Below are 19,764 nucleotides of genomic sequence, written 5' to 3' on the forward strand. Positions count from 1 at the left end.
AGCTGTTATGTAAACACTGTTTGGCCTTTTAGGTTGGCATGCCTACCACACAGTTATCAGTCAGGACAAACAGGCATAGGCAGAGGGTGTATACAGGCAACATACAATATCCTGTTGCAGAGCAAGCTGTACAACATGACAGTGATGACCTCTGTGCATGTGTCACCACATGCGCTAAAATGGATTCTTCCTCCAAACACCAGTTTCTCAGAACTCTGCTGGTGGAAACTAGCACTATAACACGTCCTTGGTTCTCGCCATCCATCTGGCCTTAACTTACATTAATTCCTTCCATCACAGAATTTATTTACAGCAACTACTCCTTTCTTCACTCCATTTTAGTTTTCTACACCTTTCATTTTCTGATCTCTCTATTTTTCACTGTACTCCCTTCCACCTTTCTTACATGCAATGCACTTAGGTTTTCACTCTTATTAACTCATGCTTGATTTTTTAGTAGTAATCTCTATTTTGTATATTACTCAGTCCTCCATCTTTAAGCTCTCACAGTTTTCTGATCTCATTCACTGCAGTGCCTATCAGTCTTTCCTTCTCATCCTGTCAGGTTAGTTTCCCCTGACCTGGGGTTCTGGATGACTATTCTAAACTGTACCCCTTTCCCCAAACTTCTGTGCTTTTCCTTCATCCCTCTTCCTTCCACTTCAACTCTTCTGCCAGAAGAAGGAGCCACTGGCTCCAAAAGCTTGCAAAATTTAAACTCTTTTGTGTGTGTTCCCCTTCTACCACTTGGGGAGTAAATTTTTTATCTATCCATTTACATTATATTGCCTATATGCAGTTTGTTTTTTCTTAGCATAGTGGCATCTACCAGTAGGAGAGTGTGATGTGTCACACAGCCCGCAGTGTGTGTGTGTAGTTTGAAGAGTACCGGGATGGGTTTATCTTACACCCCTGGCCACTAGACATCCTAGATTTATATCCAGTTGAGAAACTGTGGTACCGCTTCAGGCAGGCTGTATGTTCTATGGATCCTCAGCTGAGAAACCTAGGGCAGCTGGCCACAGAACTGGCGTTGGCGTGGTTCCCTGCCTCTGTCTGTACCTTCCAGAACATCATTGTCTCTCTTCCTGCACATCTCTCAGCAATCTGTGCTGCAAAAAATGGTTATTCAGGCTTTTGACAGATGATCATATAAACATGACTGGACAGTGTAAGTACTGTCTTTTCTGAAATGCATCACTAACCCATGTGTTTCCCCAGGGAGACTGAGATGTGCCACTGTTAAACCCCTCCATAAGAAGGTCATAGGAGAGATGTTAATAACTACAACCCATATCACTAAAATCCTTTATAGCCCACTGGAGCAACAATAATATCCTTAGCTAATCATAGTTGAGATTTCAGAAAAGTTATTCAAGTGAGATTGTCATTTCCATGTTCACTTACCAAGTTTTACAATCACTAAATAACAAAACAGCACCAGTTGGTATTTTCTGTGACCTATCTAAAGCATTTGACTGTGTTAATCACGGTATTCTCCTGGATAAACTGAGATTTCGTGGAATTGATGGTATAGCCAACCAATGGATAATGTCATATATAACGAAAAGAATTCAGAAAATTATGTTTCATAATTCAACCAATTTAAGCAGAAGAGGTGCTTCTGAATGGGGAGAAATCACTTATGGGGATTCCACAGCAGAAGAGGTGCTTCTGATGGGATAAATCACTTATAGGGGTTCCACAAGGCCCAATCTTAGGTCTACTATTGTTTTTCCTATTCAAAAAAATAAATAACAGTACAATGACAAAAATTACAATTTCAGAAAAATCATATGATTTATTCAGGAGAAAGAGCTCCAGAAATTGAATAAGTCATAATGTGTTAGTGAACCTTTGGCCCTTGCACGAGCGGTTATTTGGCTTGGCATTAATTGGCAGAGTTGTTGGATGTCCTCCTGAGGGATGCCTTGCCAGATTCCATCAAATTGGTGCATTGGACCATCAAAATTCAGAAATGGTTGGAGTACCCTACCCATAATGCTCCAAACGTTCTCAATTGTGGAGAGATCTGACAATAATGCTGGTGAAGGTAAGGTTTGGCAAGCATGAAGGCAAGCAGTAAAAACTCTCTCTGTGTCCGGGCAGGTATTATGTTGCTGAAATGTAAGCACTGGATTGCTTTCCATGAAGGGCAACAAAACAGGGCATAGAATATCATTAACAGACCACTGCACTGTAAGTGGTCCACTGGTAACAACCAAAGGGGTCCTGCTATGAAAAAAATGGCATCTCAGGCCATCACTCTCAGTTGTCTGGCCGTCTGGTAGGTGACAGTCAGGGTGGCATCCCACTGCTGTCTGTGGTGTCTCCCACCATGTCTTTGTTGGTCATCAGGGCACAATTCAAAGCAGGGATAACTGCTGAAGACAATTCTCCTCCAGTCAATTAGATTTCAGGCCAAAAATGTGTCTGAAGATGCCCCAGACAGTGGTGGTATATTAACCTGATTGCCCACCTGCCATGTGGACCCACAATCAGGAGTGATGGTCTGGTGTCTGTTTCTTTTCATAGCAGGACACCTTTGGTTGGCATCTGTGGCACTCTTTTATAGCACAGTGGTACATCTGTGATATTCTATGCTTTGTTTTGTTGCCCTTCATGGCAAGTTGTCCTGGGCTTACATTTCAGCATGATAATGCCCACCCTCACACATCAAGAGTTCATACTACTTGTCATTGTGCTAATGTATCAACTTAAAAATTTTGAGTGTCAGTATTGAAGAGTATTTAAACTGGAAAAAGCACATTTTTTAACTCCTACAATAACTTGGTTCAACTACATTTGCGCTTCGAATTATTGCAAATATTGGGGAGAGACATATGAGTAAGCCGACATTTTTGTTTCTTTTCATTCAGAAAGATCACATGGAATAATATTCTACAGTAACTCATCTTTAAGAAAGGAAGTATTCATTGCTCAAAAATCTGTTGTAAGAATAATATATTGTGCTCAATCATGATCATCTTGTAGACATCTGTTTCAGGAATTGGGCATTTTGACTACTGCTTCAAAAGAACAATGATGTATGTAATTACAATAGCAGAAAAATGACATTCATTAGTACACATCAAGTTGGTCTTAAGCAAAAAAAAAAAAAAAAAAAAAAAAAAAAAAAAAAAAAAAAAAAAAAAAAAAAAAAAAAAAAAGGGTGCACAATGCTCCCACCAAAATTTTTGATCACTTACTTGTCTGACAACCAGTAAAGTTAAATTTGAAAACAAACTGAAACCGTTTTTGCTTGTCAACTCTTTCCGTTTCCTAGAAGAATTTCTGTTATTGTAACATGTATAGAAGGTGATGGGTAGGAATTACTAACTCACAACCATATCAACAAAATTGTAAATGTTCAGCATGCAGTGTACATATGAATATGTAATGTGTATATAAAATGACTTGTTCCACTCATTATGACTAATTATACAAATGATTGATGGAACAAATAATTGTTGGATTATGAAACTAACTAACTCCATCCACTGTTCCAAGTAGCCTGTTGCTGTTGGAGTGCTGCTATTGCTTTTGATGTTATTACCGTTGCAGCATTAATTACTACTTCTAATGTTTAAGAAACTCCTTGTTCATATTTGCCTTCACTGATTGTGTGCTGTGATCCAGTCCTGTGCCTTCATGCATGTACCACTTTTGTACACGCATGTGTGGTTGCTGCATACCAACATGTGCAGCTTGTATTAATTTTCAATTAGACAAACAGAAAACAAAGATAAATGTCACAAAAACCTAAATGACCTGGGTGGCATAATTAAGCAAACTTGACAATGGAAGAATAATACCAGGAAGTCCATATATCTTCACAAAGTCATTATCAGTACATCAATTAACAGTCTGTAGAATGATCCTTAGTCCAATCCAGTAGAGAATGTCCAGGTTTTAGTAGCATGTCACAAGGATGATATTAGCAATACTCTCGGAAAATAATACATTAGTGGCGCTCCCTGCTGCTACTTAAAAAGGTACTCTAGCCTGCAAGATGCAAGACCAGGTGAGTTGCTGCAAGCACCGCTTATCCCGAGTTGTTGTGCTTGGTAACTCTTTTGACTTGATAACATTTACATCTTCTGTAGTGAAATCAGTGTCCTTATCCAGGTTATAAATGAGGTTCAGGAAATTTCCATGCTTTTGAATAGAATAGAATTGAATAGAATCTTTATTTCCCTTTCAGTATGTTTTCCATACAAGTGGCATCGTCAGTGTGTTCAATACATTTTTTTGAATTACAATTATTATTATTGTACATAATTGTGCCTGTGCAGGGCAAGCAGATATGCATGCTAAAGTAATATTTATAATACAACAATTATTCATTGACAATAGTGATAATAATAATAATAAATCATAACAATTAATTATACAATAGTATCAAGATATATTTATGGTAAATCTTACGTATCCTTGTAAAAAGTCTTTGTTGGTACATTAATGTCACAAACATACAGGTATAATTCATATGGAAGTTTTTTGTTTCATGTAGCGTATCTCTTTTGTGTCACTGTTTTGATACTCATCAAGTGAGTAATATGGTGTACATTTGAGCCATGCTTCTATTGTTTGCTTAAACTTATTCATTGGTAGTTCGCTCACCTTTGGGAGTTTGTTATTAAATTTCAAGCTAAGGTGTTTATGGCTGTTTTGTCTTAATGTCAGCCTTGTGTATGGTAAGTCTATATTACTATTATTTCGAGTATTATTAACATGCACTTCAGATCTTAAATTAAAGTTCTTTACGTTCTCTTTAGCATATATTAAACAATTATAAATGTATATACTAGGTAGTGTCATTATCTTTAGTTCTTTAAAATGATTTTTGCAACTTTGTCTTGGTGCTAGTCCTAAAATGCACCTGACTGCTTTCTTCCGCCACTTGAAGGTGGTACTTGAACCCACTGAGTTGCCCCAAAGAAGTAGCCTGTATTGCAGTTGTAAATGGAAAAAAAAACAAAGTATGTGGAGATCAGCAGATTTTTACTGATAACGTGTCTCAGCTTGTGTAATAGAAAGAGAGTTCGGGCATGTTTGCCACATAGATAATTTGTGTGTCTGTCCCGTGTAAGTTTTTGATCTACATGTAAACCTAGTAACTTGACATTTTTTGTATTCTGTTCAATTGGTTTCAGGGTGAAGTAAATTTCTTCAGTTTTCAATTTGTTTATTGATAAAAGGTTGGCTCTGCATCAGTCACTGCTCATTTCAGTTACTACTTTGTTGTATTCTATGACATCTTGCATATATTCTCCATCTGTTATTAGTGTCATATCATCAGCATACAGTACATTGTTGCATGGCATGTAATTTGAGAAGTCATTGATGTAAACAATGAACAGGAAGGGGCCAAACACTGAGCCTTGTGGAATTCTTATCTTTACTTTCATGGGTGTTGACTTTTGATAGTTTGTTTTTATTAATTGTACCCTATTGCTTAAGTATGATTGAACAAATTGTAATGGTTTATCTACAATAGTTTTTTATCAGTATTTCATGTGTGACTGAGTTGAAGGCCTTTGTTAAATCTAGCAGTGTAGCACAAGTGAGTTTCTTGTTTTCATATCCTTCATATATATTACTAAGGAGGCATTCAACTGCTTTGGTTGTCGATATTTCAGATTGAAAGCCAAATTGGTTCTTACTCAATAATTTATTACTTCCAAAACAATTGTAAATTTGGATATGTATGCAGTTTTCTACTACTTTTGATATAATGGGAACTATTAATATAGGTCTATAATTGTTTGGCATTTTTCTGTCACCTTTCTTATAAATTGGGAGTGTAATTGTCATTTTCAGACATTCTGGGAATATTCCTTCTTCAAGTATGCGATTTGTCAGATATGTTAGTGGCATTACCATTGCAATGGCTATGTGTTTGACAATACTGTTACTGACCCCATAATAGTCCTCTGTTTTGAGTTTTTAAGTTTTGTTATAGATTTGATAATGTGGCCGGAGGTGATTTTTGACCAAGAGAATTTCTTGGTTGCTGGTGCTTGTTGTTTAAGAAGGGTTACAGCAGCTGAAATATTATCAGAATTATTTTTACCAAGAGAAGAAGAAGAAAAATAAGAATGGGAGCTGGCACAATTTATCATATTAAGTTCACTTTTTATTATATTCCAAGCTGCTTGACAGGCATTTCTGGAGCCTGCAATATATTCATCATTTACTTTACATTTAGCTGATTTTATTTCATATTTGTACAACTTTTAAAGGGTTACATAGTGTTTCCTGGCTTCCTCATTTTTATCACTATTATTTTTTTGGTATAAGTAGCAGTGTCCTAATTTGCTTGAGCTCTGGAGTGTACCACTTGTCAGAGTGCTGAGGTTTTTATCTGTTGTTAGGGGTGCATCTTTTTTTGATAAGTGGACAGTGACTATCTACTGCATTTTTAATGATACAAAAAACATAGAGAAACATTCATCAAGATTTTGTATATTGTGTAGTGTATTTGGCCAATCTACCACCTTCAGTTCATATTTCAATTGTACAATATTGCTCTCTTTTAGTATTCTGAAAGAGACTAACTGTTTAGTTTTCTCTGGTTTCATACTGCCCATTCTGGCCCATATCCCGCCATGATCAGATAACTAACTTAATCACATTATGCTTTAGTTGATCCTGATTTACATTACTTATTACATTGTCAAGGCATGCATCTAGTCTAGTAGGTTTTTCATTTATACAGTAGCAGTTCAGTGCCTTTAGGCTGTTAACCATGTCATTTACATTTTTCTACTTTCCCTTATGTCTATATTGAAGTCACCTGCAATAAAAATTTTGTGATTTTTGTGTTTAGTGAATAATTTGATTAGTGAACTTAGTTTTTCCATAAGAACTTCCTCATCAGAGGCTGGTGTATGGTACACAGAAGCAATGATAATTTTTTGGGTATGCAGTACTATGGCTGCTACTTCAAATACACCTTCAATTCAATGTTTGTGTAAGTCTATCACTGAATGCTGCAGATTTAAGTTTCCTTTGATGTAGATTGCAACTCCACCATGTGCAATATTTGTTCTACAATATTTTGTGGCTAATATGTAGCCATAAGGTACACACATATCTATTTCTGAGTCATGCAACCAATGCTCATTAATACACAGTATGCTACTGTTAATTTTGTCTACCAAGTACTGTAACTCATTAACTTTATATCTTAGGAATTGTACATTAACATGAAATAACATTAAATTGTTTTTGTTACTGGGAGGAATACTTGTTGCTTTTTCTGTTGCATTATCTTTACTGTCCCTTGAAAACTGTTGTGACCATATCCAACTTGTGTTAGAATTGGTCACTACTGGGAGTTTCCCTGCACCATATCTTTGAACAAAGCCTATAAATTGTTTTATTTCCAGAGCTTAATTTTTCCCTTACAATTCCAAGTATTTTTTTTGCTTAGAAGTGACTTTCCTATGCCATTTAGATGCTGACCATGGCTTGTATGACAAGCTCTGTTACAGTGACACGGTTTGCTAAGGGGCACAATTGTGGTGTGGCAGCAGTCTGAAATATCATTCATGTCAATCACTGTTACATTTTTTAAATGCTTACATACTGAATCATATATGTTATTTGCTTTTCTAATTTCGTTGTTCACACATGATTGTTCTATTAGGTCATAACGGTGAGGTATTTTAGCCACTATTACATTGGTATGTGTTAGCTTACCCAGTGATTCTTTCAGCACTTTTGTTGATGCAACTGTTTCATTGTGATACACATCATTAGCACCTCCTATAATTACTGCATAGTCGTTTGATGATAGATTCTTGCATTCTTCTTCAACACTGTCAATGTTATTCTGAAGTGCTGTCTGGCTCCCTGTTGGGTACACTTGGTATCAGTTGAAAAATGCAATGCACTAACCTTTCTCTGTAATCAAGTCAGATATAGTAATGACCCCATAATTTATGTAAGATAATCTTAATAGTATTTGGTTATAATGTAAATGCTTTCTGTGGTATGTTTACTTATCCACAATAAAACCAGATATCATGGCAAAGGTAATCATGTAATCAGGAAGAACTTTCAATCTGCAGTGGAGTGTGCGGTCACGTCAAAATTCCTGACATATAACTGTGTGTCAGACCAGGACTAGAACCTGGGACCTTTGCCTTATTACTTAATTGAGTCAAATTTACAAAGAACTTAGGACTATGACCCCACTCATTAGGAAGGCGTTCCACTCCTCTGCTCTTGGTGCACACACTGTTTCAGTTTGGAAGGGTATAATATAGCTGCATCCTCTTCTGTGACAAGTTGGCACATACAGTACAAGAGTACCTCAACGTCATGCAGACAGTAATTTGTTCTAAATTGCTATACCATGCTCACTCTGTAAACAAGGGGATTCAGATTTACATCAGGGTAACAGTTCCATGCATGTTTCTAAATTTCTGGCTAACAATGTTTTCTGTAAATAAAAATCATATTAGTTCTTGTAGTTAATGATAAACAATAAACTCTAGTATAGCTGAATTTCAAAGCATAATATAGTTTTCAGAATAATGCTGTGTTCTTGTAGCTGTCTAAGTAGTTAGACATCACCCAAAATTGTTATTTCCTTGTTGGAGTGCTGACAAGTAATATCCAACTTGGAGGCACTCTTGTTGTTGGCTCACACCACTATGATGCATCTCCTAAACACAAGAATACACACTCTGGTCACTGCAAAACTTAAGAACTTTAATGTTTAAATGTGAATGTATGAATGTTTGAAATGAACCATGTTGCAGTTAGCAACAGTGTGCAACAATTGTGAACTTTGTCTCATGTGATAGTTTCATTTAAATGAACCACTGGAGTGTAACTGTCTTTAACAGGAACTGTGTGAAATGTGTACTGTGTCATTTTTAGATAAATGTGAATATTTTATTTTTTGACACAATTGAAAATGTCACCATTGTGTTTATATTGATGGCCTAAAGACTTATGCTAATTAGTGTTTGCAGTGGAAAAACTGGTGACCATAACTAATAACCATTCTTTTAAGGAGATAAAAATATGTGTGTGTTAATGCCATCTAAAATATGGTGTTGTGTACATCTTGGAGCAAACACCATCCAGTACTAATTTAAACTTTCAGCTTCAAGATGATCAAGACTGGTGCTACCGAGGATGACACTATTAATTTTGTATCAGTTTTGTTATACTCTGAAGAGGATTCTGCAATGTGTTTAGCTGTCAGCTTTATATAAAATTCTTACTGCACACTTCTGTAGAATGCTTATTTTTTTACTTTAGCTGTATTGTCTCAGAAGTTTTGCCATAGTACAGTATTGAGGGAAAGTGTTCGGAATATGCCAGGAATATCATCTGTAGGTCAACAGTAAGAGAGATTTGTAAGTGCAAGGCAGGCAGAAGTGAACTATTTGATCAACTTATCCACATGCAGGTGCCACTTTGGGATGTTATCCCTCTGGGTGCTTGGGAACATCTCATCCAGTATATACCTACTGATATCTACTTCCAGTCCAGTCTTTTTTATTTATTTGGAATACCTGCTTGTGGGAGAACAAATCGTAAAAGGTTTGAGTTAATACCATATCAAAATCAAGTTCATTAAATGTGGTTCTCTGTTGTTTTTATTTTTTATTATATTAAAAGGTCTGATCTTAGTAGCATCAGAGTTACTAGATTATTTAAATAGTCAGGGTTTCTATAATATTTACAATCACAATTTTTTAAATAAAATTTACAGTAATGGATACAGTACTTTACAATATGGTACATTCATGGTAGTACAAATGTCAGTTAATGTTACATCATAATACGTGAAAATAAATAATGTGCTTAATACAATAAATAATGTGCTTAACACAATAATATAGCAGAATTAATATTTACAAGTACCGTATGTGACACACATATTATTGACTTATTTATACTTGAAAATCAATGTGATATCTTTTACCACAAAATGATATTTATGCATGCCTAAGGGGACATCCCAGCTATAGAATAAAACAAATCAAATGCACACCCACTTCCACAAAAAAAAAAATTAATAATTGAGTAGATCAAATTTTGCATAAAGCATTCTTTTGATTTGCTGTTGAATTTTGTTGTTTCAAGTTCTAGACTATTGATGTCTATAGGTAAAGCACTGCAAACTTTCATCCCTGCACAATTTACTTCTTTCTGCACAAGCATGAATTTTGTCTGGTTGCTATGTAAGTCCTGTTTAGATCACGTATTGTGGCAATTACAGTCGCTGTTTGTTTTTAAATTAGAGTGGTTTTATTAATGAAACATATGAGTGTCAATACATATTGAGATAGTGTTGTAGTCTTCTTTTACAAAACTGTTTATTTGCTGAGATTCATAGTGATCATCACAGATTCTAACACTTTAGATGACAAGAAGCGATGTGGAGCTGGTTTGAAACTTTCCACCTCTCTCCCATAAGTTGGCTTACTAGGTATGCACAGCCGATCTTCTTCTCTGGATAGCCGGCCACGTTGATCTCCAAAAACTTGTTCTCCAAAGAATAATGCTGGTTAAGGGAATTTATCAGACTTGCTCTCTAGTCTTGAAATAATTTGGTACTCGAAGAATAGTTTTAGTTCAGTCATAGTATAATGAACAAAACACACAAACACACACACAGAATTACTAACTTTTGCAACCGATGGTTGCTTCTTCAGGAAAGAGGGAAGGAGAGGGAAAGATGAAAGGATGTGGGTTTTAAGGGAGAGGGTAAGGAGTCATTCCAATCCCAGGAGCGGAAAGACTTCCCTTAGGGGGAAAAAAGGACAGGTGTACACTCGCGCACACACACATATCCATCCGCACATACACAGACACAAGCAGACATATTTAAAGGCAAAGAGTAAGGGCAGAGATGTCAGTCGAGGCGGAAGTACAGAGGCAAAGAAGTTGTTGAAAGACAGGTGAGGTATGAGCAGCGGCAACTTGAAATTAGCGGAGGTTGAGGCCTGGCCGATATCGAGAAAAGAGGATATACTGAAGGGTGAGTGCCCATCTCCGGACTTTGGATAGGTTGGTGTTGGTGGGAAGTATCCAGATAACTCGGACGGTGTAACACTGTGCCAAGATGTGCTGGCCGTGCACCAAGGCATGTTAAGCCACAGGGTGATCCTCATTACCAACAAACACTGTCTGCCTGTCTCCATTCATGCGAATGGACAGTTTGTTGCTGGTCATTCCTGCATAGAAAGCATCACAGTGTAGGCAGGTCAGTTGGTAAATCACGTGGGTGCTTTCACACGTGGCTCTCCCTTTGATCGTGTACACCTTCCGGGTTACAGGACTGGAGTAGGTGGTGGTGGGAGGGTGCATAGGACAGGTTTTACACCAGGGGCGGTTGCAAGGGTAGGAGCCAGAGGGTAGGGAAGGTGGTTTGGGGATTTCATAGGGATGAACCAAGAGGTTATGAAGGTTAGGTGGACGGCGGAAAGACACTCTTGGTGGAGTGGGGAGGATTTCATGAAGGATGGATCTCATTTCGGGGCAGGATTTTAGGAAGTCGTATCCCTGCTGGAGAGCCATATTCAGAGTCTGGTCCAGTCCTGGAAAGTATCCTTTCACAAGTGGGGCACTTTTGTGGTTCTTCTGTGGGAGGTTCTGGGTTTTAGGGGATGAGGAAGTGGCTCTGGTTATTTGCTTCTGTACCAGGTCGGGAGGGTAGTTGCGGGATGCGAAAGCTGTTTTCAGGTTGTTGGTGTAATGGTTCAAGGATTCAGGACTGGAGCAGATTGTTTCCCCATGTGGAATGTTTGTTTCCATTATATTTATATACAATATAAGACAAAAAAAGGAATGATGTAGAACTGTGACGTAAAATATTTGCATCTTTCCAGATGTACACATATCTTATTCCCCTACAACCCTTGGCAGATCTTATATCCTTTTAATCTGTAACTTCATTGTTTGTGTATTCATATTTCTTTGTGTGTATGCAGAAGTGTTTTCATGTAGTCTGATTCTTCGGCCTTCTTACCTGAAAATAAGTTGTAGGTTATTGGAAACTGCGGAAACTAGGAAGGAAAAAAAAGTAGAGGTGGTTGCTAAGATCAAAGAAGAGAAAGAAGATAGCCTCAAAGACAGGAAACCCTTCCCACCCCTCTTCCCCAGGATACCTACCTCACCGGTACTTGAGTGAGAAGCCAGAGGAGGTATGGTGTTAAACTGTCTCCTACAGAATGGACATTCCCACCTTCACCCTTGAGATCCCCGAAGAAAATCTTAGCAACCATATGGAAACAGCAAATGATGAAGAATCAGGTACACTTGTTTGCAAGGGTTGTTTGAAAGGCGTGATGCGTGTTTTGTGTTTGTCATGATTTATTTGTTAGTGTAAATCAGGCTTTTACCTACACTCCTAAAGGGTTATTTATGATGCTAGAACTATGTTCTATTAAATTGTTGTCAATCATTTTGTCAATTCCTTCCTCAACTGTCTCTTTCAGACTTACCAGTATTGGATATGGCTTATAGAAAAAAGGAGTGTCATCTTTGATTTTAAACTTACATATGTAATCGCTGATATTACCAGGACAATTGGAAAATACTACTTCATATTCCATTAGAATTTTATAGAAATCTAGTTTTTGTTCACTGGTTAATATTAGAGATTCAGTTACTTTGTTTTGTGTGTCAGCTCGATGTGATACATGATTTACATCATCGATCTCTGGTGACAATCGTGCTGCAGTAGTTTATCATTAACATTCACATTCAGTTATTTGTCTTGCAATGTAATTACTGGTTACAAATGGTATCCAACATTTACTGTAATCTTTACCAAAGCAAAGAAGATTTTCATTGAAATTCAATATGACATTAAATTCTAATAACCAATCTAGGCCAAATAAAACACCTCTATTAATATTTTCTACTGTTAAAAGTGTTTGACGAAATCTGATATTTCCGATGTGGCAGTTCACTTGGGTTTCATGTTTCACAACCTTTGTTTTCGTTCTGGTTATACCAACTAAGTAAACTCCACTGGTAACAGCGGTAAGTAATGCTTAATCTGTAATGTGTTAGGGAACGTGCTAGAAATGAGTGACTCCCTGAGTCTATAAATATGTTAACTTCAGAAGTCTCCATGGTTCCTGTGGATTGCTGGTAGTCAAGCTTGGTTCTTCCAGTAACAACCATTCTTTTGTAGGTATGTTGTGTGTGAAATTAACATACTTATTATGAACCAGGCTTCCTGGTGCATTTCTATGACTTGGGACCTGCCCCTAGATCCAGATCACACTGGGTTTTTCTCATTATTAGTAATCACTGGTTGGTTACCAAAATGGGGTTCTACATTACTACTTTGTGCTCTATTATTACTTGGCACAAATTCCTGTGAAGTTACTGGACCTAAATTTGAAGGTGGATGCTTCTTCTGATAATTATCTTTGCCATTATTTCTGTTGCACTGATGTACTGTAGCTACGTTGGCCTCAAGTTTTTTTTAAAAATTATCATTACTATTCCTTCCGTAAAATTCTGATTTTCACTTTGGTGTACGCTCTCACTGTGGTCCTTATTTAAGGCATCAAGTGCGTCCACAAAGGACAACAAATATTCTACTGTTTTCCAGCCACTACACAAGATGTCTTTTCTTGCATAGATAGGTAAGCATCTGATTAAAATTTGAACTAACCCCTCTTCTTTCATTGGCTTATCTAAGTACTTTGCCCACATTAAATGCCAGTCGAAATACTTTCTCGTTGTTCCCCACATATTATTGTAATACTTCGGGTTCACACAAATCTGATATTAGTTTTTCCTGCATACTAGTGCACCAGTATTTTTCCTTAAATTTCTTCTGGAAGTCTCCTCAAGAAGAAAAGTTCTCGATGTTTACAGTATCACACTCTTCAGCTTCCCCTAAAAGGTACCCAACAGCAAATTCAACTTTTTTTTTCAAATCTTCCCAGTTCTTCGGCAAGGCTTGGTTAAATTTTTTCAGAAAATGAGTGGGATGTATTTCCCCATCTGGCTTAAACTTAGGGAATTGCCTAGGTAACCCTGAATTGGCTCCCAATTGTAAATCCATGATTACCTCACTAGTCAACACCATGTTAGGAGAAGTCATTCTCTTATCTACCTTGTCCTGAATAAGTTTGAATTCTTTTCATATTTCATCCATACTTTTCTTGGTATCATTGAGTTCAGAAGATAAGACAGGAGATACGTTCTCGGAGATTACTCTCGCAGCAACTTTTCAGTCAATTATTTCCTCTACATGTTCCTCCAGGCTACTTATATTTATTAAGTCTGAGGTTGCTGGTTCCTCTTTAAAGTTTCTTTCCACATTATCTACTCGAGTGTTAATGCCTGCAATTTGCAATTGGGCTATTTGTATTAACTTATCCTGCTTTTCAACACTCTCTCTCAAATTGTGTAATCTTTGCTTTACAGCATCAAATGTAACATTACATACATTTTGAAATGATCCTAACTTCTCACTAAGTTCAGATTCTACATTATTATATTTATCTTCAATATCAAATTCTAATTTCTTTGTCAAATCCTGAAATTGCTCACTCTGTCTCTGTTTATAGTCAGTGAACAGTTGATTTACGTGAATGCTTAAAGAACTAGTTAGTTCACCTTTCAAATCTATTTTAAAATTTTCTACTTTAGTAGTTAGAGTGTCAAATTCAGTTTTCAGATTTCCCATGCCTTCTCATAAATGGCTAAATTCCTTACTTTGTTCATCTACTGTGGCACTTAAATACCCTAAAGTTTCATTCTGAACATCCAATTTATTATATAATTGAGTATTCACTGAATCTAATTTAAGACATTGAGCATTTAAAATCGTATTTAGTTCCTTTCTTAAAGAAGCGTTTTGAGCAGATGAAACTGTTCTCTGATGATCTATTTTATCATTTAAAGTTTTGATCAAATTCACTAATTCAGACCAGTCTGGCACTCCTTACTCACTTTCATTGCCATGGCTGATTCTGAAATTTCTCCAACTAACTGTACTTTTTCCATGGTTTTACCAATTTTAGATTTGGTAAGCATTTTTAAAAAAAATTCTAAGTATAATAAATACATAAATACAGTCTATTGAACAGTTTCTTCAACTTTATACTAAAACAGTTATTGTTTTACACTCACCCGGCGCAGAGTTTTAGGCTGTGTTGGTGAGCAGGTGTGGAATGAGCACCGGTGAGCAGCAACTGGTGCCTGTGTCGTCAGTTGCTGGTTTCCGTGTTGGCGTGGGCATGATGTAGAATCAGCACTGGTGAACCGTAACTGGTGTGGGTGGCATCAGTTGTTGGTTTCCACGTTGGTGCGGATCTTCTTAATTGAATGATTCTCGTCATATCTCTCCTTAGTCTAATACGTTGAGATATTCTTTCCACTCTTTAATGTTATTACTTCCTTACGTCTTTACCTTTGCTGCATTCACTAATTTTATTTTTCATTTGATTTCTGGGCTAAATCAAGTTTCTCGCAACTGTTTTCTCGTCTTGTTGTACTCAGTTGCTATGGCAACATGCAACATCCACTTTTCTCATTTTCATTTCTAATTCCCATTTTTTCAGGTCCTTTTTCACCAGTCACCACATTCTAATGCTTTAAACAACAAGAAGCGATGTGGAGCTGGTTTGAAACTTCCCACCTCTTTCCCATAGGTTGACATACTTGGTATGCACAGACAATCTTCTTCTCTGGATAGCCGGCCACGTTGATCTCCAAAAACTTGTTCTCCAAAGAATAATGCTGGTTAAGGGAATTTATCAGACTTGCTCTCTAGTCTTGAAATAATTTGGTACTCGAAGAATAGTTTTAGTTCAGTCATAGTATATTTCAACTTCCACAAAAAACAAATTCACCACTCCTCATATAAATATTCAAACTTGTGTGAGTCAACCAAGTCGTCAAACTTTAGACTCTATTAGGATACATTTACAAGAAGGTTGGTTTAATAACCACCAGAAAATATGAACATGTCTTACTTCTAGCAAGTCCAACACATGAATTACTTAAAAGTCTAATCTCATTTCTTCATTTGGTCTTAACAATCACACAGTCACTAAACCAGTGAAGAATAGCACAGGCTCTTCTCTACACATACATTGAAACTCTATGGATCGTATAGCAGGTACTTGTTGGCCACCGTTCGGCCGCCGCATCCACATTTTTCTCATGACTGCACACACAAACATGCAATGTGCAGTAGGTTGGATTCGCCTCTCTCTCAGACTTTTATTTAAAATATCGAGACAGAGGAAGGCCAAATGGTTCTAGAATTTATACGGAAATTCTCAAAGCACTACAAGATAAAAAGTTTTCCAAAAGAAGAATACAACAGTATATTTAAAGATTGCCTCCTACAACACTGACAATGTCAGATAATTAAAATATATTGATATATTGTGGAAATCTGTGGTGTGCAGGAGAGATTGGTGCAAGAGTGTGCAAGAGTGGACACCACTCATAATGTGCCCCCAAAGACAACAGTGCTTGGAAATACCCAAAGTTAGCAGTTCCTTATTTGTATGTGATGCAACTATCTGTAAGGCAAAAGTTGCAGAATAAAGTCTTTTTACCATATCTAATATATAGCAGGGCCAATTTGTGCAAAGAGGTTAAGGATTCTGAGGAAATGTTTAAGATATTGCAAAAATCTTGTGATTGAAGTCTCATAGCAGAAACTGTTAAATTATGAATTAAGACTCCAGAAAGTCTGTATATTTTATAATTATTGTGTTGGGACCATTGCCAACTGACACTGGCAATCTTGTAGTGAGATTAAATTCACAATCATGCAACCCCTCCTTGCCTTAATGTAATATAGTCTGTCTAACTAGAAGTTAGTTTTCTTGCTTGTTGATGCCGGTGAAATGCACTTTTCCTGTCTTGTTGGAATTTTACGTATTTTTGATGTTTGATGTTTGTGATTTTCGATGTGTATGTGTGGTTAATTGACTAGTATGTTTTTATTCACAATGATAGATGGTTTCATTTTATTGTAACATTTTGGTCATTTTCACTGGTATGTATTTCACCGCCTTCGTTACGCGAGATTCTCGCGCATTACACTAGTGCCCTTTCTCATTAGATGTGTTCCATAGTGCAAGCTTCATCTGTTTGACACTAGGACACAGGTAAATTGGTTCCATATTTTCTATTTTACATAAATGTTTTAAATGGTCTGATATGTTTTATTTATTATGACAGAAAGTTTGAATTAATACAACTTTTAATAATTTTTGATGCGCTTATGTAGGTATTCATGGATTTTAATATGCGTGAGTGTCTGGCACATATCACAAGTGCCCTCTCTTGGCAAAACCATCTGCCCTAGTGCTTTCACACTCTTGTCTTGATAGTTCATAGGCGGAGTACTGGTGATAAACTGTTCGCATTGACCCTGTGCCCATAGCCACATTGTACAAATGGAGAAGATGTCTTAATTATTGACGACACCTTTGGCACAATTGATTTATTAATCTCCATTGCATGATGTAATTTTAGTAAGTAACTAAAAGATTTTGTGCCTGTATTACTCTGGTAATTTCACTATTACTTAAGCTTTTGTGCTTCTCACTATCGATGCTAAGGCTTTTCTATTGAAAGTGTCTTCCTGTTCAGGATTTTTACTTCTGATGAAGGTATATTTATATGTACCGAAACCTTGGTCAAGAATTTTTATCCTGCAACTGTTTTGGATGTCATTCTTTATTGTGAAGAACCCAAGACTCATTACCTGTGACAATTTGCACTTTTATACTCTGTGAGAATTATGTGCAGCACATACTGTCATTTAACATACCAAGAAATGTGGCTTGCGACAAAGTAATAGCAGTGGCTGTGGGCCATGTAGTGAACAACTGCTTTGCTTTGATTAGGTGTTCAGTCCATCGCAGATTTTCTGTTGTGGTTCTCTTTCAATGTAGTATCAAGTGACCTCCTTTTTTCCCAATTACTTATTCTTCTTTCCTCTGTGGAGAAGGAGCTAATATTTCCATAAACTAAGAGTGGTTTTCCCTACTTTTAATTCCATATATCAACTATACTAGAAATTTACCTCCTGAGGATGAGTACTACTGGCCATTCTGTCTCCTTGTAATATGGCAGAGAGGCATTTTTTCTGTAAGTGTGAAGAATTTCTTTGTGTACATTCTTTGAATCCCACACATCTGTGTACACAGCCACCACAATTCCTCAAAATAAATTTGCAGAAAGCAGGTAGTGAAGAAAATATTTGGAATACTGTTGAAGGGGCAAATACACTATCTGGGGAAAAAAGGTGAAGCATTCAGAAGAGGAGGAGGAAATGAAGTGAAATGTCTTGTGTTGAGGGGGTATGTGATATTATTCCAGAGATTAAGAAACAAGTCATGTTTACAAGGAACCTGGCACTAGGAGCCCACTGATCAGTAAGATAGCATACCATCTCTGCCCTGGATGCCTGCACTGATTCTGTTGGGCAGGGTGTCATAAAGCTGTTGTAACCTCTCTGGAGACAAAGTGTCCCACAACTGTTGTAACTGGTCCTTTGTATCCTAGATACAGACTCTGAGGCAGAGCTGGTCCTGTGTTCTGTCTAAGAGAGTTCTGGCGATCTTGCTGGGCAAAGGAGTATCTCACTCAACATCATCCAAACAGTTCATTGAGGCACATGACTCGTGGGCAAGCACTGTCCTGTTGAAAAATGGCACCACAATGCTGTTGCCTGAGAAGTAACACAAGGATGCAGGATGTCCGTGACATACCATTGTGCTATCAGAGATCCTTCAGTCACTACCAACTGTGATCTGAAGTCATACCAGGTGGCTCCATACAGCATGACACCAGGAATAACACCACTGTGCCTCTCCAAAACACTGGAAGAATTCTCCCCAGATCACTACCAAACTTGCCAACAATAATCTACTTGGGTACTACAGAATTGCAGTTCATCACTGAATACAGTACAACACATTCATCGCAATCCATGTTGCCATGCCACAGCTTCACTCCAAATGCAGCTGGTTGTGTTGTGGTGTGAATGGTAGTGAACACATGCAATGGTAATTCTGTAGTCCAGCTACTGCTAGTCTGTGACCAATGTTGTGGTATGGCACACACTATTGCAGGCAGTCTGGTACTTGTTCTTTGACAGCAGGCACAGATGTGAAGGGATTATGAAGTGCTTGGTGCAAATTATGATGATTCTCCTTTGTGTCGGCCATGTGTGGTCAACTGGAAACTTGATGATGAGTGTACCTGTTCTCACATTCACATGCAGCCTAACACTGGGTCATTGATACATTCTGATGACCCAAGAATTTGGATACTGCGCGATTTGACCAGCTGACCAAATGGAGAACCACAAGGAAGCCCCTATCATATTCTGTAAAGTATTGAAACACTATCACACATGAGTATGTGGCATCCCGGTGCCCTACACAGTGGTCTCTCAATGCCTGACACTGTTCTTGTCCCTTATATGTCCTAACAAACATTAATGTACCTTGATGGCCATTCTACCTGTGACAGAGAATTTTAGCTCTAATCATTTATGTACCTGTCAGTGGCATGTATGTGTATGTGTTACATTGATATCCAACCATGTCTTCTGTGTACTTCACTTTTTTTGGCAGACAGTGTGGATGTTGTCACCTTCTTTTCAATGGACAATGATTTGAAGCAGTTCACATGTGCAACAAAATAAGTTACTAATAAAGTACACAAAGGACATAAGTTACTCACAAATGCAATTTCACTCTGTCTTTGCATTAAAATGAAGATGTTTTC

General features: G+C 37.3%; 1 protein-coding gene across 1 annotated transcript in view; it reads left to right on the forward strand.

Moving 5' to 3' along the window:
* Positions 1-19,764, forward strand: part of LOC126284216 (phenoloxidase 2-like) — a 228,595-nt gene that overhangs the window by 47,154 nt on the left and 161,677 nt on the right. The gene's annotated exons all lie outside the window — the stretch shown is intronic.

This window comes from Schistocerca gregaria, chromosome 8 (assembly GCF_023897955.1).
Source record: "Schistocerca gregaria isolate iqSchGreg1 chromosome 8, iqSchGreg1.2, whole genome shotgun sequence".
In the NCBI taxonomy this organism is placed as follows: Eukaryota; Metazoa; Arthropoda; class Insecta; order Orthoptera; family Acrididae; genus Schistocerca; species Schistocerca gregaria.